The sequence below is a fragment of the Dasypus novemcinctus genome, chromosome 26 (assembly GCF_030445035.2).
Source record: "Dasypus novemcinctus isolate mDasNov1 chromosome 26, mDasNov1.1.hap2, whole genome shotgun sequence".
Lineage (NCBI taxonomy): Eukaryota > Metazoa > Chordata > Mammalia > Cingulata > Dasypodidae > Dasypus > Dasypus novemcinctus.
The window spans coordinates 46894224-46921805 of NC_080698.1; the positions used below are offsets into that span (position 1 = coordinate 46894224).

At 40.4% G+C, this 27582-nt stretch overlaps 1 pseudogene; it reads right to left on the reverse strand.

Annotated features, from left to right (window-relative positions):
- Nucleotides 1-21120: 21120 nt before the first annotated feature.
- On the reverse strand, nucleotides 21121-27141 carry LOC101442043 (carbonic anhydrase-related protein 10 pseudogene; annotated as a pseudogene).
- Between the last annotated feature and the right edge of the window lie 441 nt (nucleotides 27142-27582).

Sequence of the window (27582 nt, forward strand, 5' to 3'; positions counted from 1 at the left end):
GGACAGCTCCTTTGCAGGCATGAAGGTGTGGAAGACTGGAGGTAGCTGGACTTTGAAAAGAGGCCTTATGCCCCCCTCTCAATAGAGAGGTGGAGTGGACATTACCATCCCAGGGCCCACAGAATGGAGGAATAAAATATGGATAAGAGTAGACTTACCGGTATTCTACTATAAAATTTTTGTGACTACTAATCTTAGAAGAAATTGTATCATTGACAGGAAGAAAGTGGCCACAGTAGTTGCTGAGGGCAGGGAAAAGGAAGAAGAGATGTAATGAGGGGGCATTTTGGGGACTTTGGAGTTGTCCCAAATGATATTGCAGGGTCAGATGCTAGTCATTATATATCCTGCCATAACCCACTGAATGTACCAGGGAACAGTGTGAACCACAGAGTAAACTATTATCCACGTGGTGCAGCAGTGCTCCAAAATGTGTTCCCTCAGTGTGATGAGTGTGCCACAATGACGGGGGAGGTTGTTGGTGTGGGAGGAGTAGGGTGGGGGGATGGGGATTACTGGAACCTCTTATGTTTTTTTATAATGTAACCTTTTTTGTGATATATGTATCTTCAAAAAAATACAATTTACAAAAATGATTGGGGGGGAGTGGGGTGTGGGTTATATGGGAACCTCTTATGTTTTTTTAATGTGACATTCTATGTGATCTATTAACTTTAATTTTAAAAGTTTTATTAAAAATAAAATAAAAAACAAATAAAAAAATTTACCATGAAGCTGATAATTAAACACATAAGTACATGGTGTGGCAGGCATTAAATCTAATAATTGCACCTTCAAAAAAAAAAACAATGTAAGATGTTGGTGGTAGGGTGAGTTATGAGAGTCCTGTACGATGTTATGTTTTTTATGTAGTTCACAACTATTACTATACAATTATTGCTTATGTATGTTTGTGTGTGATATATTTCAATAAATTAATTTAAAAAAAGAAAAAAGAAAAGAGCCCTTATCTTTAAAAGACAGAGATGCAATCCACTTGAAAAACCCAAAAACCAGCCCTGGATATGACAAGCTTATCCAATTTGAATACCTAAAAAGGCACCTGGACAAAGGTTAACGATTATGTGTGGTTGTTTCTCCTTCCTGCTGAAACAAATAAGTGTGTGTGACTGTAGAATATTACATGGACTGGGGAGAGGAAGGTTGTAATGCCTTGCATGACGTATGGGCGTGGTCCAGCTGCATCAGCATCATTTGGGAGCTTGTTGGCCATGCAGAATCTCAGGCCCTACCCCCAGACCTGCTCAGGCAGGGTCTGTCTTTTAACAAGATCCCCAGGTGATTGAACATTTGCTGAAGTTTAAGAAGCACTGCCCTAATAGGTATCATCTTTTGTCTATTATTAAATATTAAGTTGTTTCCAATGAACATTTGTCCATCAGGCATTAATTGAAAGCCTACGATAGGCGAGTCTGTCAAGCCCTAAGGATACAGCTGTGAACAAGAGAGACAGGATCCCATTCTCACAGAACTCATGTTCTGCTGGGAGGAGACAGATAATAAACAAATTTGGTAAATAAACTAGTTCCAGACTGGTATGTGCTATGAAGAAAACAGACAGAATGATGTTTCAGAGTGATGGGAAGGGGTACTTCAGCTAGGCTGGGCAGAAAAAGCATCTCTGAAGAGATGAGGAATGGAGAGAATCCAGCCACGAAGAGCTGCAGCAAGTGCAAAGGCGCTGAGGCAGGTGGAGTCCTGCGTGGCCACAGCAACATGGTACTTGGGCGGAATGTGGCTGGCAAGGAATTGGGATTTTATTCAGAATAGGGGAGCAGATGTAGCTCAAGCAGTTGAACTCCCACCTCTCATATGGAGGTCCCAGGTTCAGTTCCCAGTGCCTCCTGAAAAAAAAGACAAACGGCAAACAAAACAAAACAAAAAACAACTCAGGGAAGCCAGTGTGGCTCAGTAGTCAAGAACCAGCTTCCTACATATGAGGTCCTGGGTTCAATCCCCAGCCCCGGTACCTCAAAAAAAAGAAAGGAAAGACCACAATAGAAAGTCGCTTCTGAGGGATTATAGGGACAGTGTCAGGATCTATTTTTCATTTTTTTCACTGCCTTAAAACGACAACCGTTTTATTGCTCATGATTTGATGGCTCAGGAATCCAAAGAGGCCTCGGGGAAACAGCTCATCTCTGCTCTGCGTCGTGTGAGCTGGGGAGGCTCGGCGGGGGCCACAGCATCTACGATGGACTCACTGGCGTGCCTGGAGCCTCAGCGCTGTCTGCAGGCTGGGAGCCGCAGGGCCCCTCCACGTGGCCTGTCCTCATCCAGCACCTCACCAAAGCTCCTGCACAAGGCAGCCAGCTTCTAAGAGCTGGGTGACATTTGTAAAAGGCCTTTCTGGCTACTGCGTGGAGGACGGATCATAAAGAGAGCAAGCCTGGAAGCAGGGAGCCCCTGGAGGAGGCTGCGGGAGAAGGGCTGGTGAGAGATGATGGTGACTCACACTGGGGTGTGGCAGATGGGGTGACAGAAACGTACGGACTGGCCATCATTCCGATGTGGAAGCAATGTGACTTGCTGATGGGTTGGATGTGGTGGGGGAGAGTGAGGAAAGACCCAGAGATCATTTCCAAGCATGTGGCTTGAGCAACCACAAGGATGTCGAGGCCTGATACCACTTACTGAGATGAGGAAGAGTAGGCTTGCCTTGAGGCAGGCAGTGGAATCAAGAGTTCTGTTTTCAACATGTTCCTTTTACGAAGCCTATTAAATGTCCAAGTGGAGATTTCACGTAGCCAGTCAGGTGGAACTCAGGGGGAAGGCGGGACCCGAAATGATATAGCAGGAGGATAACACTTAAATTCAACAGAGAAGGTATATTTCAAGGCCTAAAATTTCAAGTGCTGTCTTGACATTTTGAGCCCCACAGGATCCTAAAGACTTAACCATGGCTTCCCCCTGCTCTCCTCAGATATCCTCACACGACATAATGGGAAAGGCTCCCCACCCAGCTGGCCTCCCCATCAGCTGGACCAGCTTCACTCCACCAGGTCCTCAACCTAACAGGTTCCACTTCCTTGCCAACCTGTGGAATTATTCAGACAAGCCAGCCACAACCTCCCATGGGAACTAGGGCCGCCTCACCCTCTTGCTACTACACTGCCTGCTTCCCACAGCCCCTGCCAGTTTGTTCTGCTCCCGGGAGCATCCCTGTGTGGGCTTGCATGGCATGTGGTGTCCTCCTTCCCTGGACTATGAGCGTATGTGACTAATAAACTGCTGGCGAGCGCATCCAGCCCGTGTCAGGTGTCGTGTGTTTAGCCATCCCTAGAACCCTAGGGCAGGGCTCCCTCCTCCACAAACAGGGTGAAGGGGAGTGAACCAAAGAGAAGAAAGTCCAGAATGAGGCCTGGTGCCCCACCACTTAAGGGTCAGGTAGCAGAGAAGGAGCCAAAAAGAGAGCCCACAGAAGCAGTCAGTGAGGTGGGAAGGAGACTGGAAGAGTGGGGCAGCCTGAAGGCCACAGACTGAGCGATTTCATGAGGGTGAAGGGGATGGTAGGGGAGGTCTCGTTTGGACCCTTCCCAAGATGAAAGACCCTAGAACCTGTTCAACTATCCTGCAGAGAGAGGGTTGTTGCAGGAATGTGGGCATTGAGAAGAAAGAGGGAAGGGACCCAGAACTGACAGAAGCAGAGGGACGGCGAGAAGGCTGACAACATAGACACAGATGCACTTATAGGAGAAATGGAGAAGTTTCTGTCTGATCGTCGACTCTTCCTGAGCGACGGCAGGGTGGGGTCATCAGCTGGCCAGGGGCCAGCGTGGAGAGGGACATGTTCAGGAGGTGCCAGCTAAAAGCCACAGATATGAAATTGTATGAAAAAGCTCTCTGCAAGTGGGAAGTCAACTTTGCCAGCTTATAGAGCATATTCTTTTTGTATAACAAATGCCAACAAGTAGGATTATTGAGTTAGGTCCTGTCATATCAATCCTTCATTTGTTCCTCATAACAACTTTGGGGAAGGCAAAGCAGGGATAATGACATAAGCCCAAAGAGGCAGGAGATTTGTGGGAGGCCACACAGAAGGTAAGTGACAGAGCAGGGCTGGACGGGGGTCCACTGAGCCTGGCTGGGACTGCTCACCTGCAGCAGAGCCATGAGCTCAGTGCCCAGGCTCACAGCTCCCCTCCTCGGGAATCAGCATCTCCCACTCGCCCTGCTGAGCTCTCCTCCCTGCCCGTCTTGCCCCTACATACCCTTCCCATCACAGTCGGTGGCAATGCGGCTGGCACATTTCTCCTCTGAACTCCATCTTTCCCTCAACCGGTTAGCAACCAAGTGCACTGGCAGGTTAGGACTGTGGTTAAGAGATCTGGTTTTGGAATCCAAGGCTCCAGTTCAAGTTCTGGATTTGCTTCTGATCTTCTTTGACCTCCATTTTCTCATCTGGAAAAGAGTAGCAGGAGTATTAGTAGCAGCAGCAGCACTTTCTTCATAGAATTTTTATGAAGATGAAATACAATGTTGCATATAAAGTCCTTTATACAGCATCTGACCCACAGCAAGTGTTCAATAAATGGTAGCTATTGTGAGCATAGTCGAGAAAATCATTTAGCATTGAGATTTTTACTTGGGGCTTAATAAGTTAGATCTAAGAACTCAAAGAAAAATATTATCAAATACATCCATATTTTTATATCTACAAATATAGAGAGCTGAGCTCATTGTTTGGTACTCAATTTATAAATCGATAAGCTTGTGGTTAATCAGTGGTTCACAATTGTCTCATAAGCTTGTTAAAAATAAAAGATGCTCCAATTCTGCTAGAGACCTGCTAAATCAGACTCTCTGAAGGAGGGCCTGGACATCTAAAGAAAACACACACATGCATACACACCAGCATGCACCCATGCAAACACATGTGTGCACGTGGGTTCATAGGAATAGTGATGCTCAGCTGGTGTGGAGAACATTCCAAAAACAAAATAAAGCTAATAATGCATTCATAAAGCCACAATTAGTTCAGAAACACTATCACATATCTTAAAGAACAAAACAGCCAAGAAGGACTAAATTTAGGAAATATAGGTTCCTGACTCTTAATTCCCAAAGAGAAGATGCACCTAAAGCAAATCCGAGGTGGGGATGGGGGCTCAATCTTTAATAAAGAGGGAAATGCAATATTAAAACCATTAGAACAGATGCTATTTAGTACCTATGAATTACCTATTAATTAGAACTACTTTCTAAAAGAGGCAACATCTAAGAGTCAGAATTTGTAATGGGGCTGGTATAATGTGGGATATTCAAAACAATTTTATACTACTTTAATAAGCTTAAAACTATAAACACTTCTTGCTTCAGCAATTCTATTCCTGGGTATTTATTGTAAGAGAATAATTTAAGAGAGGAAAAGGATGAGGGGAAATATTGCAAAACTATTTATAACAGCATGAAACTAGAAACAACCTAAAAATCTAGAGATAGGAAAATAGTTAAATAAATTGTGACACACTAAGCTGATATATTACTCTGCCACCATAAAAATTATTGGTAAGCATATAAAACATCATAGAAAAAGAAAGGTTTATGGCACATAAAGTGAAATAAATCACACTTTAAAAGAGAATTCACACAAAAATACAACTATATAAAAGTTAGGTGTGTAGGGATGAGAATTGTAAAGAACAGATTAAACTGAAAACAGTTGATTTATTAAGGAGCAGGATTATGGATACAGTTTTCCCCCCTTTTAAATTTCTTTTATTTGTTGCCATTATGTTTACACAGCAAGTAATACCAAACGTAAAAAGCACATATCTCTTTTTACTCAATTTTTAGTATTTTTTTTTTACTTATATTTTGCCTGTTTCAATCAAATTTCCATTAATAATTCCAAGCTGAATTGATCTCACTGTGATGCACAACTCTTCTTGGCTTCTAGGTGAAGATTCTCCTTGGGTTTCACGTCAACCATATTTTCATTTCTCTCTGGAATAGATGAGGAACCCTCCTTTTTGGACAAAAACATGTGCCTGTGACTTCATTTCTGGTGGCTTCTCCTCCATGACTATCCTTTGTGATGTTTGCCTGATAACCAGGCTGCCACTGGAACTTTTGATCTAAGTCCATCTCTTTCTCTCTGACCTTGTCTTTGGTACCATTGTGGTACCCAGTCTGGATCAATCAAATCTGGCAACTGTCCTCATGAAGTTGACAGTTCAATAGGGGACCTTGGAGAGGGCCACAAAGAATCATGATAAAGGCCATTAAGGAAGTACTAACAAAACAGGATTAACAGATTAATAATTATTAAAAGGAGTAATGGATGGAGAAATCATATGAGCAGGGGTATCTGAAAATGTTTCAGGGACACAGGGATCATTGAGGAGAATCTAGAAGGATGGATAAGATGAAGACAAGCAGAGATGGTGAGGAAGAGGAGTAGAGGAGAAAGGAAAAAGAGCAAAAGGAGGAGGAAAGAAGAGGAGAAAGAGGAGGAAGAAAGAGAGATGAGGGAGGGTGAACAGGAGGAGTTGGTGGCTTGGGCACCTGTCCCTGGGTGGGCTGCATCTCTGAAGGAACTCAGCAGTAGGTGGGCAAGAATGAGCCAGCGAGTATAAAAGAAGGTGAGACAGAGAGGTATATAACAATAGCAGTCAACTTTTCTTTTGGCAAATATTGGTCTTTTCCCTAGTGATCTCTTTATTTTCATTCCATTAAACCACTTTGAGAGGCCACAAAATTATTTCAAGGTAGTTGCCATTGCTCAGACATTTTCTGTGAATACTCTGAATGGGGGAAAATATGGAAAAGGACAATGATTTGTTACCAGAAACATGGGTTCAAGTCCCTCCTGTGCTGCTTACTAGCTGGGAGACTTTGGACAAATTTTTGATCCTTGCTGAGAGAAGTTTCTTCACCTGTAGCATAAGATGATGAGAACCAGCTCCCAGGGCTGTTATAAGTACTGAATGGGAAAATGGATGAAAGCATTGCATAAATATTACTGGGAATGAATTTGATCTTTAAAATGAGCCAGAATCTAGAGCCACTCAGAATCTAGAGACCAGAAGAGGTGAGTGGTCAGACAGGGGTGCAGGGGTGGGAGTTATATAAAAAACAAGACATAGTGAGATGATTTCCTTGAGAGGCACATGCTAAGGTTAAGAAGGCAGGTGTTTTTGTTTTGTTTTGAGCAAATGCAACACCAATGGAATAAATGCAGTGCTTCAAGAAGCACATGATTAGTTCTCTCCCCCACCCCACCCCCTCCCCCACCCCCAGTGTTAGCAGCTATTACTGCTCAGGGCATAAATCCATTAATTCATTAGGGGCTGCCAAATAGTACTATTCTCATTCTAGTGTGCCTTCTCCATTTATTAGCTGGAATGCTTCTATAAAGAAGCATACTATTCCTCACGATCTATTTGGTTTCCCAGATGTAGAGTCCTTACAGAAAGACAGAATAGACTGTATCATTCTTTCCTGTTATTTACTAGTTTTCAAAATAATGAATTCATTCCTTAGCATCCACTAATGGTGATCAATTATCATTATGTTTAAAGTTTCATTATGAACGTCTGCAATTTAATATATTTGATGACTTTCAACCCATTACGGTTGCTACTCTAGCTAAGGCTCATCTTCAGCTAGTAGGAGCCTCTTCAAATCGACCCCAAGTCCTTTTGACATAACCTTAGTTATCTTTAATGGCTTCCTTGCTATCTGGAAAGACAAGATGTTCCAGAACAGCACTCAATCTGATTATATAAACTTGGTCATATTGAGGTTTTTTTGGTGTTTTTCTTTTTGTTTTCCAGCCTTATGGCCTTATATTCTTACTATACCCTGGAGGCCAGAGTGATGTCATTCTAAACTGGCTGACTCCCAGCAGTGACTAATCAAACTTGACTTTTTAGGTACACTCTTTATTTTGAATTCAGTAGGTTAAGCAAATTAGAAACACACATCTTTCCTCACCGCGTCTCACACTCTTCTTGCTGGGTCCTGGTCATGAAGGCTGATTCCTCCTAGCAGGGAAACCCCACAAGGTTTTGGAGTAGAGTGGGGTACTTACAGGTGGGGGCTTCTACCTGGGCTCTGCCTCTTGAGACGTGGGCAAGGAGCATCCTGAGCTGAACCTACATGCCCAAGACTGACCCAGGCACACCCACAGCCATGCAAGGCCTCTCTATCCCAGGACGTCACACCTGAGGACGGAGGCTCTGATGTGACCCACAGGGTACTTTAATTTGAAGTCACATATTGCTGGTTTTTTTCCTATGGAGAAAGAGGAGGAAGAGGAGGCATGGGAAAGAAGAAAGGGAAGAGAAGGAAGAAATACCTATTTTATACACAGTACTCAGACATCTGCAATAAGCTGTTACATTTGTCTCTCTTTTAATCCTCATGGCAACTTTGCAAGAAAAGGCATTTCTTACTATCCTGATTTTACAGATGAGGAGAGCGAAGCCCAAAGAATATATGTGACTTGCCCAAAGTCATAGAGTTAATATGAAGCAGAGCCCAAAACTTAAATCTATGCCTGATATCTTTAAATCTAACGCTATTTTCATGTTCTCTTGACTCCAGCCAACACTACCACCATAGATGGTGAGGCTGAAACCAGCCATTAAGCTCTGATTTACACAAATAATTAATCACAGTGGGTGACAGGCAATGTGAAGAAAAGTACAGAGCACAAGTGAGCATGTAACAGATGTAGGGGTATGGAAGGGGAGTTCAAATAAAGACTTCCCTGGGCTGGGCTGACTGAAAATCAGTGGTGGTAAGGTCTGGCTTCTTCCACCCAGATCTGCCTCCAGCTCCAGCCTAGGCTCCAGCCCCAGCTCTAGCAGGGAGGAAGCTGGCAGGCCCTGCACCAGCCTCTCCAGGTAACTGCAGGTACATTCAGCAGACACAGACTGAATAGTCAGAAGCCTACTGTGGCAACTGTGGTCATTTTGGACCCACATGGCATAGATTTCTGCCCACACCTGCAGCTCCATCCCTGCCCCAGGCAGGAGAGAAAGGAGCTTGAAGCTTCATCAGTCTCTCTGAGCAACTAGAGTCTAGGCCTACACAACTTGGATTATTACACACAGCTATGGCTCTGTCCCAACCCCTGGCAAAGGAGAAAATTGGGAAAGCTTCATTGGTCCCTGGGGAAATGAAAGCAGTTTGAGGCTCCACAGCTTATAGCACCAACTACATCCTTGGCTCCTACTACACAACCAGTAAGAAAGAAAGGGCAAGAAAGCTCTAAACTAAAGAGAGAATCTGCACCCAGAATAAATACATCTAGTAAGCCAGATGCCAAGACGCCAACAAAAAATTATAATCCGCACCAAGAAACAGGAAGATATGGCCCAATTAAAGGAACGAGATAAGCTTCCATGACATAAAGTAGTTGAGACAACTAATCAAAGATGTTCAAACAAATCTCCTTAATAAATTCAATGAGATGGCTAAAGAGATTAAGGATATTAAGAAGACATTGGATGAGCACAAAGAAGAAATTGAAAGCATACATAGAAAAATAGCAGATCTTATGGGAATGAAAGGAGCAATAAATGAAATAAAAAATACATGGGAATCATATAATAGCATATTTGAGGAGGCAGAAGAAAGGATTGGTGAACTTGAAGAAATGGCCTCTGAAAGCAAACACACAAAAGAACAGATGGAGAAAAGAATGAATAAAAAAATTGAACAAGATCTCCGGGAACTAAATGACAGCAAGAGACATGCAAACATACATGTCCTGGGTGTCACAGAAGGAAAAGAGAAAGGAAAAGGGGCAGAAGGAATATTTGAAGAAATAATGGTAGAAAATTTCCCAACCTTATTGAAGAACATGGATATCTGTGTCCAAGAAGCACAACAAACTCCCATCCTATTAAATCCAAATAGACCAACTCCGAGACACATACTAATCAGAATGTCAAATGCCAAAAACAAAGAATTCTGAGAGCAGAAAAGAAAAGCAATGCAAAACATACAAGGGATACCAATAAGATTAAAAGCCGATTTCTCATCAGAAACCATGGAGGCAAGAAGACAGTGGTACGATATATTAAAGACACTGCAGGAGAATAACTTCTAGCCAATAATCTTGTATCAGGGAAGACCGTCTTTCAAAATTGAGGGTGAGTTTAGAATATTCACAGATAAACAGAAACTGAGAGAATTTGTAACCTAGAGACAGGCTTTGCAGGAAATTCTAAAGGGTGTGCTACAGTCTGAAAAGAAAAGACAGGAGAGGGAGGCTTGAAAGAGAATCCAGAAATGAAGGTTATATCAGTAAAAGTAATAAAAGTGTCAAAAGAGTGGTGAAAATAAAATATGACTGATAAAACCCAAATATTTAGGAATAAACTTAGCCAACAATGTAAAGCACTTGTATTCAGAAACCTACAACTCATTGTTAAAAGAAATTTAAAAAGACCTAAATAATTGGAAGAACATTCCATTCTCACAGACTGGAACACTAAATGTCATGAAGAAGTCAATTCTACTCAAATTGATATACAGATTCAATGCAATCCCAATAAAAATTCCACCAACATTTTAAAAATAAATGGGAAGTTTGATTATCAAATTTATTTGGAAGGGTAAGGGGTCCTGAATAGTCAGAAACATATTAAAAAGAAAAAAGCAAAGTTGGAGGACTCTCACTTCTGGACTTTAAATCATATTACCTAGCTACAGTGGTAAAAACAACATGGTACTGGCATAAAGACAAACATATAGACCAATGGAACCAAACTGATGTTTCAGGAACAGACACTTATATCTAGGGTCAGTGATTTTTTATAAGCCTGTGGTACAGCTGCAAGAATGTCCTTTGTGAGCTAGAGCAGATGTACATCACTATTACAGGGTGGAGGGAATGTAGAGAAACATTGGAAAAATACAGCTGAAGTGACCTATGGACTGTGGTTAACAGTAAAAAAGTAATATTCATGCATCTATGCCAAAGATGTACTGTGCTGATAATGGGGGAGTATGAAAAAAGTGTGCCAAATATATGCTATGCACCTGATAATAATCTGATGATATTATCTCATAATCCATAACAAAAGTTCCACCATGGTATGGTGTATTGATGGAGGGGTATTATATGGGAATTCTGCATATGTGCATTATTGTTTTGTAAGTTTACAACTTCTAGCATAAGAATATATTTTAAAAATAATAATAGGTTAGATTGGGGGGGAATACACCAAATGTAAGATAAGGATTATAGTTAGTAATAAGATTTTGAAGATATTCTTTCATAATTTGTAACAAATGTCTCACAACAATGCAAGGTGTTGGTGGTAGGGGTTGATGTATGGGATCCCTATATGATGTTATGCATGTTTTCTTTGTAAATTCAAAACTTTTACTAGACACTTATTGTTTATGTATAATTGCATATAAATGATATAATAATAGGGTGGGTTGGGGAAAATACACCAAATGTAAAATATTTTGGTTAGTAATAATATTTTAAGGATGTTCTTTAATCATTAAAAATGTTACATAACAAAGCAAGGTATTGTTGGTAGGGTGAGGTATAAGAGCCCTGTATGATGTTATGTATGTTCTTTTTGTAAGTTCCCAACTATTACTATACACTTATTGTTGATATATGTTTATGTGTTTATGTATGAATAACATACTTGAATAAAATTTTTTAAAAATTAAAAAAAAATTTTTTTAAAGGCTTCCTGGAAGGAAGGAAACTTAAGCTGAGAACTGTAGAATGAGGCAGAGTTGGCCAAGAGAGGAAGAGAAAAGGAAAATCTTTCTGGTGGAGAGCTTTCATGAAGGATTTGAGATTTGAATTAAGGATGGGCATAGATTCTTTGCCAACCTTCTAACGGAAAGGAAGTCTGTTTTCCTCTACTTGAATCTAGGAAGGCTCTGGAACTTGCTTTAATTTTAAACGAATGTACCAGAAGTAGTACTATATCATTTTCAAGGCAGAACATTAAGCGATCTGCAGCTTCTGCTTTGGCAAGCTTGGAACACTCCCCCTTGGAACCCGACCACCATTCTGGGAGAAGCCCAAGCCATGTGGGGAGACCACGTAGGGCCCTCCAACTGGTAGCCCCACTGAACTCCAAGCTGACTGCCAGCACCAACTGCTGGCCACAAGAGTGGGACATCTTGGCTATCCTTCCCATGGGAGCCTCAAGATGACTGTTGCCCCAGCAACTCCATATGGAGCACATCAAACATCCTGCTGAGCCAAGCCAACCCAAAGAATTGTGAGAGCTAATTGTGAGTGCTGATTTAAGTCACTAAGTGTTGAGTGTCATTTGATACAGCAATAAGATAAGTGAAGCAAAGGGGAAGGGTATGGTGTATTGGAGTAAAGAAGCCCAGAGTAAGTGAGCAAAGAGCAAGAGGTGGGGGGTGGGGGGAAGAGCAAGAAGGAGAAGGCTGGAGAGATGGACAGTGCTAGATCATGCAGGATCTTGTAGATCATGCAAGTTTTAGTGAAGAGTGCACATATTGCCTCCATTTTCTTCCTCTGTTCCTTTTGTCTGTCTTTTTGTCTTTTAGCTTCAGGTTAATTGTCAAAGCACTTTTTGGAATTAAGCTGCCAATACAACAAATGTGAAATTCCTCATCATCACTTCTGCAGGTATGGATTTTTTAAGTCCCAAAAGACTCGTGTGTGTAAAAATTTACACTTACTTCTCAAATCCAAAAGGTCTCAATCTACCATTTCACTGATGAAGAAAAACTGAAGCGTACACAACTCAAACTATCCAAATTATTTCTGAACTAAAACTCAGCAGCTTACAGAAAAATACCTTTGATTTGGCTCTTTCTCTGCCCCTTCTCTCTGGGGAATGCACCAACTTCCCAAGGAGTTTATACCGTGTTCAGGCCCAGAGGGAAGGAATGAGTTCCAGACATTCCTCTTCTCCTGACTGGAGTTGCTGCTCATTACTCAAGTCTTGGAAACTGGGCTCTGCTGTCCTGAGACATGACTATGTTCACCTGTCCAAAGCCTAATCTCCTCGTGTCCACACATTCTCTTCCCCTTCCATGGCCCTCTCAGAGTTCTGGAAGGCTCATTTGCTTTCCTTGCACAACACTGGGGTATTGTGGACTCTGAAGTGACCCAATAGAAATGAAGAATTCATTAGATGGATTTAGGAAACTGGACATGGTGGAGTAAATGATCAGTGAACTGGAAGACAGATTTGTACAAAGTATCCAAACTGAAACACAAAGGAAAAAAAAGAGTGAAATAAAAAGATAGAGCAGAGCATTTGAGATCTTTGGGAATATATCAAAAGATCTAACATAAGCATAATTAGAGTCAGAAGGAGAAGCGACAAAGAATAGAGCAAGAGAAATATTTTAAGAAATAATGGCCATGAACTTTTCCAAAATTTACAAAAGCATCAACTCCATATATCCAAGAAAGTGAGTGAAAACCAAGCAAGATAAATATAAAGAAAAATACAGTTAGGCACATCATAATCAAATTGCTGAAAATCAAAGATGAAGAGCACATCTTAAAAATAACCAGAGTGAAAAGACACACTACATACAGTAAACAAAGATTATAATGGTGGCTGACTTCTCACCAGGAACAAGGAAGGCTAGAAGACAACATAATATCTTTAAAGTGCTGGGAATGAAAAATAAATAAAATTTATTTTAAAAAAACTGTTGACCTAGAATTCTACATCCAGCAAAAATATACTTCAAAAAGCAAGGTAAAGGGAGATGTGGTGGCACAAGAGAGTAATCACCTCTCTCCCACTCTGGAAGGTCCCAGGATCGGTTGCCAGAGCCACCTAATGAGAACACAAGCAGACACAGAAGAACACACAGTGATCGGACACAGAGAGCAGACAGTGGGGGGAACAGGGGTAGGGGGGAGAAATAAATAAAAATAAATCTTTTTTTTTAAAAAAAAGGCAAAATAAAGACTTCACAACAGTCAAAAGCTGAGAGACTTCATCTCCAGCAGGCACCTACACTGCTGCAAAACACCAAAGGAAGTTCTTTAGACTGAAAGGAAATGATTTGAGATTAAGCCAGATCTACGGGAATAAGTGAAAAGCACTAGAAAGGGTAATTATCTGGTAAGCATAAAACACTTTTTAAAACTATATTTTTCCTTGAAGAGAATATTGTCTGATTAAAACAGCAATAATAACAATGCCCATGGGGTTTAAGGGATGTATAAAATGAGAATATAAGAATACAAATGGCAGGAGGGGCAGAGATAAAATGAAACTGTTGTAATATTCTACATTATTGTTTTGAAATAGTCTGTACTAACTTAAAAATATATGCTAGCTTCTCTAGAAGAGCCATTTTTAAAAATCACATAGGTATAGTTAAAACACCCATGTGAGAGTTAAAGTGAAATATAAGATACACTCACTTTACCCAAAAGAAGGTAGGAAAGGAGAAATAGAGGGACACAGAACAAATGGGATTAAAAAGAAAATAAATACCAATATGGGAGACTTAAACTTAACCATCATAATTGCATTTTATGAAAATGGATTAAAACTCCTATTAAAAGGCAGAAAGAGTTAGACTAGATGAAAAAAACAAGACCCAACTACATGCTACTTATAAGAAACACACTTTAAATATAAGGACATTCAAAATTAAAAGGTTGGTAAAATATAAACCATGCAGACATTAAACAAAAGAAAGAACATGTGGCTACATTAATATCAGGTAAATATAAGGAACATTTCATGATAAAGGATCAATTCATCAAGAAGACTTAACAATCCTATGTATGCATGCACCAATAGCGCTTAAAATATTTGAGCAAAAATCAACAAAATTAAATGGAGAAATAGAAAAATCCACAATCAGAGTTGGCGATTTTAACTCCTCACTCTCAGTAAATGATAGAAAAAGTAGACAATAATATTAATATGTAGTTAGAAGATTTGAGTAACATTATCAACCAATTCGGCCTAGTTAACATTCATATATGCTACACCCTACAGTTGCAGAATACACATTAGTTGCACAGGGAACATTCAGCAAGATAATCCATATGCTGGGCCAGAAACAAATCTCAGTAAAAATTTTAAAAATTCGAATGATACAAAGTAAATTCTTCTAACCAGAGCAGTATTAAATTAGAAATCAATCTTAAGATACCTAGAAAAATCCCAAATTATTTTAAAATTAAAGAACACACATATAGACAACCCATGGACCAAAGTAGAAATTACAAGGGAAATTAGAAAATATTCTGAACAGAAAGGTAATGAAACAAACATATCAAAATGTGTAGGATGCATCAAAAATACACTTAGAGGCCAAATTATAGCTTTAAATCCTCATATTAATAAAGAAAGTAGTGGAATTAATTATATAAGTTCCTACCTCAAGAAGCTAGTAAGAGAAGCAAATTAAACCATTAGCAGAAGAATGGATATATTGAAAATAAGAACACAGTTTAATTAAATAGGGAATGGACAGACAATTTTTAAAAGTAAACGAAGTAAAAAATCAGTCCTTTGAAAATATTAATAAAAACGGATAAACCTCTAGCAAGGCTGATCAAGAAAAAACCAAAACACTATGAACAGGATATCACTATAGAGATTGCCAGCATTAAAAGGATAAAACTAGGAATACTTTATGCCCATAAACTTGAATATTCAAAGAAAATTCCTTCAAATAAACAAAAATGAGTAAACCTGATACAAGAGTGGTAGAAAATGCAAATGCCCCACACTGATTAAAGTTGAATTAATATTCAAAAATCTTCCCAGAAAGGAAATTCCAAGTGACACATGACTTCAGTTGGTGAATTATATCAAACATTTAAGAAGAAATAATACTAGTCCTATACAAATTCTTTCAGAAAATAGAGGAAAATGGAATGTATCACAACTTATTTTATAAGCCCAGAATCACCAGATACCAAAACCTGACAAGAACATTATAAGAAGAGAAATTTATGGAACAATATCTCTCAGGAACAGAAACAGCCACTTTGGAAGCCACCTGGCAGTTCCTCAAAATATTAAACATAGAGTGCCCATATAGCCTGGCAATTCTACTCCTAAGTATATACCCAGGAAAAATGGAAATGTCCATGCAAAAACTTGTATATGAATGTTCATAGCAGTGATATTCATAATAGCCCAAAAATGGAAACAACCCAAGTGTCCATTAACTGACAAATGGATAAAATGTGGTATATCCATAACCACAAAAAGAAATGAAGTACTGATACATGTTATGACATGGGTGAACCTTGAAAGCACTATTCTAAGTGAAAGAAGTCAGTCACTGAACACCTGATATTGCAAGATTCCTGTTAAGTTAAAGAAAATGGCTGCCTACATTGGTCATTGCTGGAAGGGATCTCTTTTCAAGAAAGGATTTTCCAGAAAACAATGGACCTGCAGCCACATTAGGAGAAAATGCAACAATGGGATACATCCTACGGAACTGCAGATAAGCAACACTGGGTGATAAACCAGTTCAGGTCCAGTAGAGAATGGAAAAGCATCCCATACTAATCACTGTCTATCTGCTCCCCACTCTGTAAGATCCCACTATGTAAAAACATTTCCTCACTTGCCTCCAAGTTTGCCCCAAATAAGCTTCCCATTTATGTAAGTTCCTTACCACTCTGTTTACTGCTGCCTGATCATTTGGCAAATCCTTGGACAAACCATTTACTGCCCAAACAAGCCTTAATAAAATTTTAAAAGTGCCTCCGTTATCTTTGGCATTCCAATTATGAAATGTACAGAATAGGCAAATCTATAGAGACAGGAAGTAGATTGGTGGTTGGCTAGGACTGGAGGTGAAGAGGTTGGGGAGTAACTACTAATGGAGCTGGGCTTCTCTTTCGATGATAAAAATGTTCTAATTGATTGGAGGCAGAACTCTGTGAATGTAATAAAAACTCTTTAATTGTATACTTCAAATGGGCGAATTTTATGGCATGTGAATTATAGCTCAGTAAAGCTGTTTTTAAGAGCCCTATAGAATCCATTAAAATTAGTAGAACTAATAACTAAATTTAGGAAGGTTTCAGGACACCAGGTCAAGACACAAAAATCAATTGAATTGCAATATACTATCAAGAAACTGCGAAATAAAATTTTAAAAATCAATACCATTTATAATAGCATCAAAATACTAGCCAAGAGATGAGAGGTGGAGGCGTCTTTGGGACATGGAGCTGCCCTGGATGGTGCTTCAGAGGGAATCACCGGACATTGTAAATCCTCACAGGGCCCACTGGATGGAATGTGGGAGAGTATGGGCCATGATGTGGACCATTGTCTATGAGGTGCAGAGGTGCCCAAAGATGTACTTACCAAATCCAATGGATGTGTCATGATGATGGGAACGAGTGTTGTTGGGGGGGGGAGAGGGGGGGCGGGGGGGTGGGGTTGAATGGGACCTCACATATATATTTTTAATGTAATATTATTACAAAGTCAATAAAAAAATAAAATAAAATTAAATTAAATTAAAAAAAAAAAATACTAGCCAAGAGCAAATACCCAGAAATAAATCTAATAAAAGGTGTGTAAGATCTGTACACTGAAAATCACAAAACACTGCTTTGCAAAATTAAAATGGCCCTAAATAAATGGAGAGATACAATGTGTTTCTAAATTAGAAGACTCAATATTGTTTACAATAAAGTTTAACACAAACTTTATCAAATATAAGCAGTCTCTTCTGAAGAAATAAGACAACGTAAATCTAAAATTTATATGCATAGGCAAGTGATTTAAAATAGCCAAAACAATTTTGAAAAAGAACAAAGTTAGAGGACTTTTTACTATTTGATTCAAGACTCACCATAAAACTACAGTAATCTAGACAGGGTAATAGTGGTGTAAGGACAGGCATATAAACCAATGGAACAGAACAGGAAGTCCAAACGGACCCTCCACATAAACAGCTGATTTTTTCCAGGTATCAAGTAAATCCAATAGGAAAAATAAAAATGTGTAAACAAACAACTAGATATTTATATAGAAAAAAAATGAACTTAAACTCTTTCTTATTGCTAACACAAAATTTAAATTGAAGGAAAGGTAGTAAAATGTTAATGGTGAAATCTAGGTAGAGGGGTTTGTTTCTAGATTTTGTATGTCTGGAACAATTTTTTTTAAAAATAGGATCAAATCTAAGATTAATACCATTAATTTGAAAATCTAAAGCCATGCTAATTCTAGAAGCAACAAAGAAAAATATCCTCACAACATGAGGTAGTAAAGATTTCTTGGACAAGACACAAAAAGCAATAGCCATTTTTAAAAAAATGTTAAATTGAACTCCATCAAAATTGAATTTGTTGCTTTTAAAAAGATTCTATTAAGTAAATGAATAGACAAGCCACAGACTGGGAATAAATTATTCATAGAAAATATAGCTGACAAAAGACTTGTATCTGTAATATGTAAATAAATTAACAACTAAAAGACAAGCAACTCCATTTTTAAAATGAGCAAACAACTTGAACCATTGCTTTACCAGCAAAGAAATGAACAATAAGCACATGAAATGATACTCAACATCATTAATAATCAAGGAAAAAAAATTAAAAACCACAATGAGATATTATGTCACCCCCAATGGAATGTTAAAACTTAAAAAAAGATCGATAATATTAAATGTTACAACTGGAACTCTCCTATACTACTGGTAGGAGAGTAAATGGTACAACCAGTTGGAGAACTGTTTGATAGTTTCTAATTAAGTTAAATATACATTTACCCAATGGCCCAACAATTCCACTAAGTATTTCCCCAAGATAAATGAAAATACATGTTCACAAAAAGATTGATACAAGAATGTCCACATTCATAAGAGACAAAAATTGGAGGCAAGCCCATCAAGGCGAGATTGGAAAACACACTGTGGAGTATTCATACAATGAAATATTAATCAGCAATAGGAGAACTATAGATACATGTAACAGAGTAGACCAATGTCGAAAATACATTATGTCAAGTGAATATAGCAGACACTAAAGAATCCATATGTAGATTCCATTTATATGAAACCCAAAACAAGCAAAACTAATGTATAGTAATAGAAATCAGAAAACAGTTGCTGGGAGAGGGGAAAGGATTAATCAGAAAAGGGCTCTTCTGTGGTGATGAAAATGTTCTATATTTTCTTCTGCGTTGTGGCTACACAGTGGTATATTGTCAAAACTCATTGAAGTTAACCCTTTAACTCTGTAGAGTCTAATGTTTGTGAATTGTAACTCAACATAAATACAATTTTAAGTGAATGGGCCAAAAGCATATCTATGGGGAAAGACATCAGAATAGTGGTTACCTTTGGAGGAAGGCTATTTATTGACTGGCAGGAGTACTGACAAGAGAGCCCGCTGCCATGCTGAAATTGTACATCTTGCTATAGATGGTGTCATACTGGTGTATAAATACGTAACATTTCACTGGGCTATCCTCTTAAGGTCTGTATATTGGAGGCCAGGTCCTCTGCCTCCAATCCCAAGTGATTCTCAGGTTATCCCTTGACGTAATGCACAAGACCTGGCTGAGGGCCCACCAGGTTGGAGGTGAATCCGTAGAAAGAAGGGAAAAGAGTTGACACCACTGCATTGGAACAAGAGCTAAAAACATTCCAGGTTTGGGTCCTTGATTTCCACATCACAGAACATTATATTTTGCTAAGTACAACAGCAAATCAACTATATTCCAAAGAGTCATTTGGAAATTCACCAGCTGAATGCAGAATGTATTAAATGAATAGGGCATTAAGGCTTAAAATGTTCAGAGTTTCTATTTGGAATGATAGAAATGTTTTGGAAATGAATGGTGATGAAGATAGTACAACATAGTGAACATAATTAACAGCACTGAAATATATGTCTGAATATAGTTAAAAGGGGAAATACCAGGTTTTTTATGTGACTAGAATAAATATTTTTTTTAACTTGTTAAACACATTTATTGATTCCTTGACAGTAACCAAACACAATGAGTGACTATTATAAACAAAGAAAGGCATTCGTTTGTACTCTGTGAGATCTGGCTGCACCTGGAGAGAAAAGACAGTCCTTTCCCAGGAATTTACAAGGCAAAGTATATTCTTTCAAGGGAGCGTCCCAGGGCGAGGGGGTGAATGGCAAGAAAAAGGGGGTGAAATGCAAGAAATCTGTCCCCTGCTATCCCAAGTCATGGAATGGAACTAAAGTTCTACTGGCTTAGCAAGTGCATTCCTGATTGCCACAAAAAAAATGTCTGCAAATGAACAAAACAATTAGATGAAGGAACAAGTTAAAGCAAATAATACAGTTGCTCGAAGCCAGGGCTTAGTTTATAAGGAAGGAGAACAGACCAAAGCCAGAAAAATGAAATTCGCTTGTTAAACATATTTATTGAGCTGTTAACAATAACCAAGCATAATTTATGACCTTTGGAAAACAAGAAACAGCAAATGGATCAATTCTGATCTTGGCAAATCCTACTACAGATATGTGACAAAGAGAGAGATGATTCCATTTCTTTGTAGTATGCAGTGATATATATAAATTGTGTATCTCTTCAATGTTTGTCCTTTTTCTTTTTGGGTAAACAGAAGAATCATAATCTTGAAGTAAGTGTCCTTGCCAGGCTCACCTGTCACCAGCACCCTTAGAAGGAGCCTAGGACACTACTGAGATTACTTGATGCAAAGAGCAAAGTCCACTTGTTATTGGACCTATTTTCTCCTCTCTCTTTTGGAAGACTTGTATGCACAAAGGCTGCAAAGCCTCATTGGGTAGATTTATTAGTTTGGGAAAATGGTATCAAAATTGTCATGAAGTTAACTGAAGTTATTATCTTCTATGACTGCTTAAGAATGAGCCTTTCATTTCTGAAACTTGACTGCCCATCAAAGAGGCTGTGTGAGTATGTGAGAGCACGTTTGCTTGTGTGTATATATACGTGTGAGTGCTTGTGGTTGTGTTTTTGAGTATGTGTAAGAGACTCATCCCTCTGCTGTGGTTTTGTGACACTTTCATGAAGAAAAGATCAATTCAAAGAGTGAATGAAGCTTGGGAAGGAAGGAGGAAGTAGGAGGGGAGCATTCTAAGGTATGTCAGTTCACAGCTGTAGCATTTCACTGAGGTGGGATTTTTCTTGGCTTAGTTTCCTACTTGAGGAGCCATTCGTTTACTCTCCACTGAAATTTCTGGGCTCGGTGGTTTGGACAGCCCTTCCCTGTAAACTGAAGCTGTGGTTGGTGCAGATGCAGCTGTTGTTGAGTGGCTGGACAGGCCTGAAGGTGTCATTCATGTTCAGAAAGATCTGAGATGGCTGATTCTGGCTAAGTAAGCATAAGGAATGCATCTGCATCCTGGTTATCTAGACAGGTTTGTTCATTATTATCCTACTTGCTGCTTACAGCAAGGTGGGATAATCATTGGCCCACCACAAGTAATGAAACTAGAGGTCTCTGGATACAGTTCCTCTACATTAAGTACCTGCAGTAAATATGCATTGTTTTTATATGTTATTCTTGTGACAGTATCTCTGTTGAGCATTCCATTAAGAAATGGATTTGATGAATAATAAACTTTTATAAATACGGAAAGTACCACCAACCCATTTGGACTCTCTGTGACATTTGTATGTAAGGCATGGCTATAGTGGATGAGCTGCACCTCCCCAGGCAAGGCCTGTCCACTGAGGAGGTGCCCCAGCCCTTGGCTGTCCTCCCTTCCAAAGCTGGATCTCCTCCAGCTGCTGGCTGTATGCCATGGCCCTCCTGATGTGTTGATCAAGTGCTCTTTGTCCAGGTGGAGGGACAAGTGTCTTCCAGTATTGTCCATGGTCCCACTGACCTTCCTATCCCCAGTGTTGATGCCAGCTGCACCTCGGCCCAGCTCTGGGAAGATACAGGGCTCCTGGAAACCTGGGCCTTGGGGGAACCACCTGCCCTTCTTTCCTTTCTTTTATTGTTTTTCTTTCAGGAGGCTCTACTGCTTTGGTGGCTTTTGCCGGGCTTCAGGACAGTCTCCACCAGCGACACTCAGCCACTTCCACTGAAGGCAATAGCCCTGCCAAGCCCGCGCACACATGCCCCTCCCGCGACTCTCCCTAGCCCCATGGGAAGGTAGGGGCGGTGTGAGCACCACCCACCACCAAAGCCCGGGTCGGAGCCACCTGGACCACCCAAGGCCTCACAGCGATGGGGGGAAGATGGACTTGCACCTGGTCAGCCGCTTGGGCCAAGGATATAGAATAAAATGTTTAAATAATTCATGGAACTGCACAACACAAGCAGTGAACTCTAAATTGAAACTTGCATTTTAGTTAATAATATAATTATAAAAATTTGCTTTCATCAATTGTAATAAATATACCACACCAATGCAAGGTGTTAATAATAGGGTGGCAGACCGGAATCCTGTATTTTATGCATGATTGTTCTATAAACCCATAACTTTATCAATACATTAGAAAAAAGACAACAGAATGTCTTAAACACCTATCAGATGTCCAGGATAGCCCACAGAGGCCAGAAGGTAGTCAAAATACTGTATAATTGCATTAAAAATGTCTGCAAAGTAATGCTCTTATCAAAACAGAAACCAAACCCACCAGAAGTTTAGTGAGATTGAAAAAGACTTGGTTTCCTATTTCTTGTGAATATTGCTACTTGATAAAAAACAATTTTATGAATAATTAAAGGAGAATGAAGAGAAAGATTTTTTTTTGCAAAGCTTCTGAGGGGTATGTCTGGGAACTTTTGGCAGGCATCTCATTTCATTTCAAAGCCACCTCTTCCCTTTCCATGATGAATGCATGTGCCTTGATGATACCTGATCACAATTACAACAACTGCTTTTAGGTTTGCAGCAAAGCAAAAAAAGATTTTCCTGAGGATGTTAGGTGGGAGGTAGAATGGTAAAATGAAAGAGGAAAGGCATTAGCAATAAGAACAATACTAGACTTTTCCATCTTTTCCGTGTGCTGCTACAGTTACTGACATACTCACTTTCTGAGCTCAGAGACCTCCCTAGGGATCTCTGAGTACATAGATTTGAGAAGGAAGTGATGGCTACATACAAAAGGCTGCAAAAAGAAACAAAACCATTTTAATCAAAATGACCAGCTAGCACTGTTTATCAATCAAGAGTTGGAAATAGTCCACCAACTCTTTACTTTTTACTGTTAAGTCGTGTCTTAATTTGGTCTCCCGGATGGTTTGTTTTCAATGTAAAGATACCTTAAAGCTCTTCAGTGGACAGAATGAAGGATCTTACCTAAACCCCATTTCTTTGCAGGGATGTAGTCCATTATGAAGTATGATGGCCACCTGTCAGGAGCAAGAGGCGTAAAGGTTGGAGAAATGCGAGTGACATCATGTAAGTGGTGAGCACATTTGTCTTCTACCGATGGGGCCAAAACCTCCCATCTCCTGGCCCAAGACAGACGGGCTTCAGGGAGACTGAGTGTACTTGTGTCATGCAACAGGCATCTCAGAGGTTCCAAAAGATCACCTGGACTGCTCCATTTCAAGTCATTTTGTCTTACTATATATCAACGACTGACTCATGGACAAGGTCACAAGGAAAACAAAAAAGATCTAGTGTGACAAATGTCAGATGGTCTGTGGGTAGGCAGACAACCTGTAAGCCCCACTTAAGTATCTGAATGATGTTTCCAGAGGCCCGAGTAAATGGTCTTGCTGCATCTGCAGTATAAGCCAGCTTCTTCCAGGGTCTGAGTGACTCCCACGTGTACATTGGGAAGCAGTGGCTGTGGCATTTATCCTAATATCAGTCCCAGCTTTGCCTCGATCTAGTTCTGTGATATTCTACAAGTGATTAAAATCCTTCATTATCCTCATTTTAAATGGCGATAATAACACCCACTCGAATTGTTGGTATATGAATTAAATCAGATAGTTATCTTTAAAAAGTGCTTTCCATTCAAGGAAGCTCTCTGAAGTTGGGGATCACTTTCCTTTCATACTGTGGAAAGCCGGATGTCCATCTCAGAGAGCTGGGCAACCCCTCTGTGACTCCAACACTGTTGAGATCACAAAACCACAGCATGTAAGCTCTGGAAGAGAACTTCCAGAAAACCGAGACTAACTCGTTCACTTATGGACGCATTCTCATCCATGAGAAAAAAGAAGTTACCTGTTCACGCAATGTTAAATGTGAGGACAGGACTCTGCCTTTTATTTTTATCTTTGTATTCACTCTTCCTGCCCATCCCACTCCCTTCATACCCTTCCCCCACTTAACACATGACCTGGCCAAAGTTTATACTCAATTTTCACTGAATTTTATTAACTTGTCCAAGGACACAGAGCTGAAAAGAGAAAAATGCTTAGACTCAAATTCCATTTTTTCTGACTTTTAGAGAGGAAATATACCGGATAAGAATAATCCAGACCTTGGTTCAAAATCACAGCTCTGCTCCAAAGTTGTGGGACCTCAGGCAAGTTATTTAACTTCTCATTGGTAAAGCATGAATAATAGTATCCATATCTCAGAGATATGGATACTATAAAATGAGATAATGGGTATCAAGCATAGGGCTCTCACTGTTTCAAAAGATCCAATATTAACAATGACCCACAGGCAAAACAAATCAGTCTAAAACCTGGTTATCCGGTTGCCATTACAGGAAGCCTCAAGATAGTTGGAAACATCTACATGAACTGAATTTCTAAGTTTGAAGTCATGGCCATCTTTCACAAACAAGATCCTGGCTTCCATCCACATCTCCTCTTCCAGGACAGTCCTACTTGACACGCAGTCCTTCCGGGCCTCAGCCTTCTTTCCCAGAGAAGTGCTGGCCAAGGGCTCAGGAGACCAGGAATCAGACAAGCCCCAAATTTGGACAAGCCACTTAACCCCCAGAGCTTCAATTTCCTCATCTGTGAAATGAATATAATAATATCCACCAAGGGATATTGTGGGAGATGGATAGAAAAATGATTTGGGCAAGTGTACAGCACTTTAAAAGCAGGAGGTGGTTTTAATGTGCCAGCCTAAATCAAGCTTTGGTCTAACTGCGCTTCTGGCTGAAATTCCTTGGGATTTTCTGCAAATAAAAAAATCTAACTTGGGACTAAAGTAAAACACACATGCACGCACACACACATGGCAAATCTCATTTTAAACAACACTCAGGTTGTTCTTCCTTTGTTTCCAATTCAGTATGGGTGCCTTCCGTGATCAAGCTGACACGTCTCCAAAGAAAGATGGCTTGAGCTATTGCAGGCAAACTGAGACGAGAGTCACTTGGCCCACCTAATGGGGCTGCCAGGGGTAATTATAGCCCACCTGGCTTTTCCTTTTATCCTTTAGGGAGCCAAAGAGTTTGGGAAAGTCAATCACTCAGAAAGGCGTGGAAAAGACAATCCAATAAGCAAATGGAATGTATGAAAAAACTGAGTTCTGAACACTACCAGATCTGAAAAATGAACCTCTCTTGTTCACTTGAAAAAGATGAATGGCTTGTGCCTGCATTTCCCATATCAAAGGTGGCCCCAGCACTATGTCATTACATCAGGTAATTACTGTACTTTTCTCAGGCTCCATTTGTAGCACTCACGTGGCTGCTCAACTTCCTGGCTACAAAACATAAATCTCTCCTTCTAATCTGGGCACAACGAGAGTCATCAGCTTCAGTTCTAGTATCATTTGATGCAGTCATTTGGACACTGGACAGTCTGCCAGCCATACTTATTTGGTTATCTCAGAAGGAAACCATCAACCATCGAATATTTATAAAATTTTCCAGTGATATGTGCAATAGGCACATTTACCCTATCCCCGAGGCTCAAGAATGAAATAAATGATGCAGTGGGGATAAAAGTTGGGTGAAGGTTGATGTCTGGGTTTGGGTGAGGGATGAATTGCTGATGATAGAACTGGTGGTATATTTGGGGACTTGATGAGGGATGGGATGGGGTCAGATATGGGATGCAGTTAGGGTGTTTGGGTGAGGGATGGAATTAGTTGTTAAGGCTGGGATAAGGCTTAGAATTGGGTGTGAGAGAGATCCGGGTTAGGGTGAGGACGGGAGAGGATAAAAGACAAGCGAGTTTCAACATGTAGGTGGGAGTAAGGAAAGCATTTGTGTAAGTGCCAGGGTGGGTCTCTAGATTTGGGTGGGGTGTGGTCAGGCCACAAGGGAGGCTCCGAGACTGATGGTTTGAGACTTAGGGATAGATAAAGAAGACCTCAGTGATGGAACGGTGTCTGCCATATTATGACTCATTTTCTTTTTTTAAGCTAAAAGCTTAAGAGCTTATTTCTTAAGGTCAAGAAATGTATCCTCAGTTGCATCAAAATATTCTGCTTCTTCAGATCCCCCAAGAGTCAGACCATTGCAAAATTGGGAAAGCATCAGTTTTGGGGGCCCCCCTCCCTGCCTTTCTGGTTCTTTACCCTCTTTCTTAGAGAACCACAGGGCAAATGTCCCACAGTCCCAGACAGCCTGGCCCTAGAGTCTCCAACAAGCAGCCAAGATGTTGTCTGGTGCCGAGCCCTGGAACCCTGCGGTCGAGCCATCACCAGGAGGAGGAAGGGCACAGGGTCTAGAGTCTAGAAGACGTGGGTTCTGGTTCCAGGGCTTGGGCAAGTCTTTTATCCCCTCAGAACCTGCTTCCTCAGCTGTTGATGGGGCTTATAATACTTACCAGATGGGTTTGGGGACTGAGCAAAAAATGTCCATGAAAAGTACTTCCTAAGACTGTAAGATTGTACGTTATTACCAACCACTGTGTTGATCATATGAGCCCCAGAGAAGTGACCCTTGCTGATGGCAGTGTGGGCTCTGAAGGGGAACTCGAGGTGCTAGGAGACACCTGTGCCAGCCCCTATGAGACCAAGAACCTCGCCTCTCTGGGCTGCAGATTTTTCACTTCTGGACCAGCTCTGAAAATCCGAGTCTCAGAATTTCTGCTGTGTGGGGAGGGGAAGGAAGGGCAGAAGGAGGAAATGACTCCAGGGGAGAAGTTGATCTCACCCAGCAAACAGTAACAGGATATTTGAACAGCATAAATGGCTCTCTCTTTGCCCATTCTGCTTCCCTGGATTCTTCTTCAGTCAAACTGCTGGTACATAACAAATTTTAAGAAACAGCAGCAAATGCAGCTGGCTTCCTGGTGGTACCTGGGGCCTCCCAGGGTCTCAAAGGTGACCATTATCACAGAGGCTGATGACATATTGATGGCTGGGGCTGGGTCAGCAAAGAGGCAGAGGGCAGTTACCTATGTGCATGATTTGAAAGGCTCCTCACCCCCAAATCTCTGTCCTTCAAGGGCTTCCAAATTCCACCATTTGAAAGCTATTCCTGTGGTGTAAGCCTAGTCATCCTCTTTAAAATGCAAAGATCACAGTCAAATGTTAAGCCCAAAGCCCTTAAAATTCTTCTCCCACCTCTGCAAGTGGACCTCCTCAGTCTCCCTTGTGAACGCCTCCTTCTCCATTCAGCTACCACCTTTGTCCTGTCTCCCGGGCTGAGTCCAGTCATGCCCATCACTTCACCTACCACTTCAATCTACCCCTCCAACCAAGATTCTTCTCCTTCTCCCCAGGGTGCGTACTGCACTGCTTCCTAGATGACTGATGGATCCATACCCCAG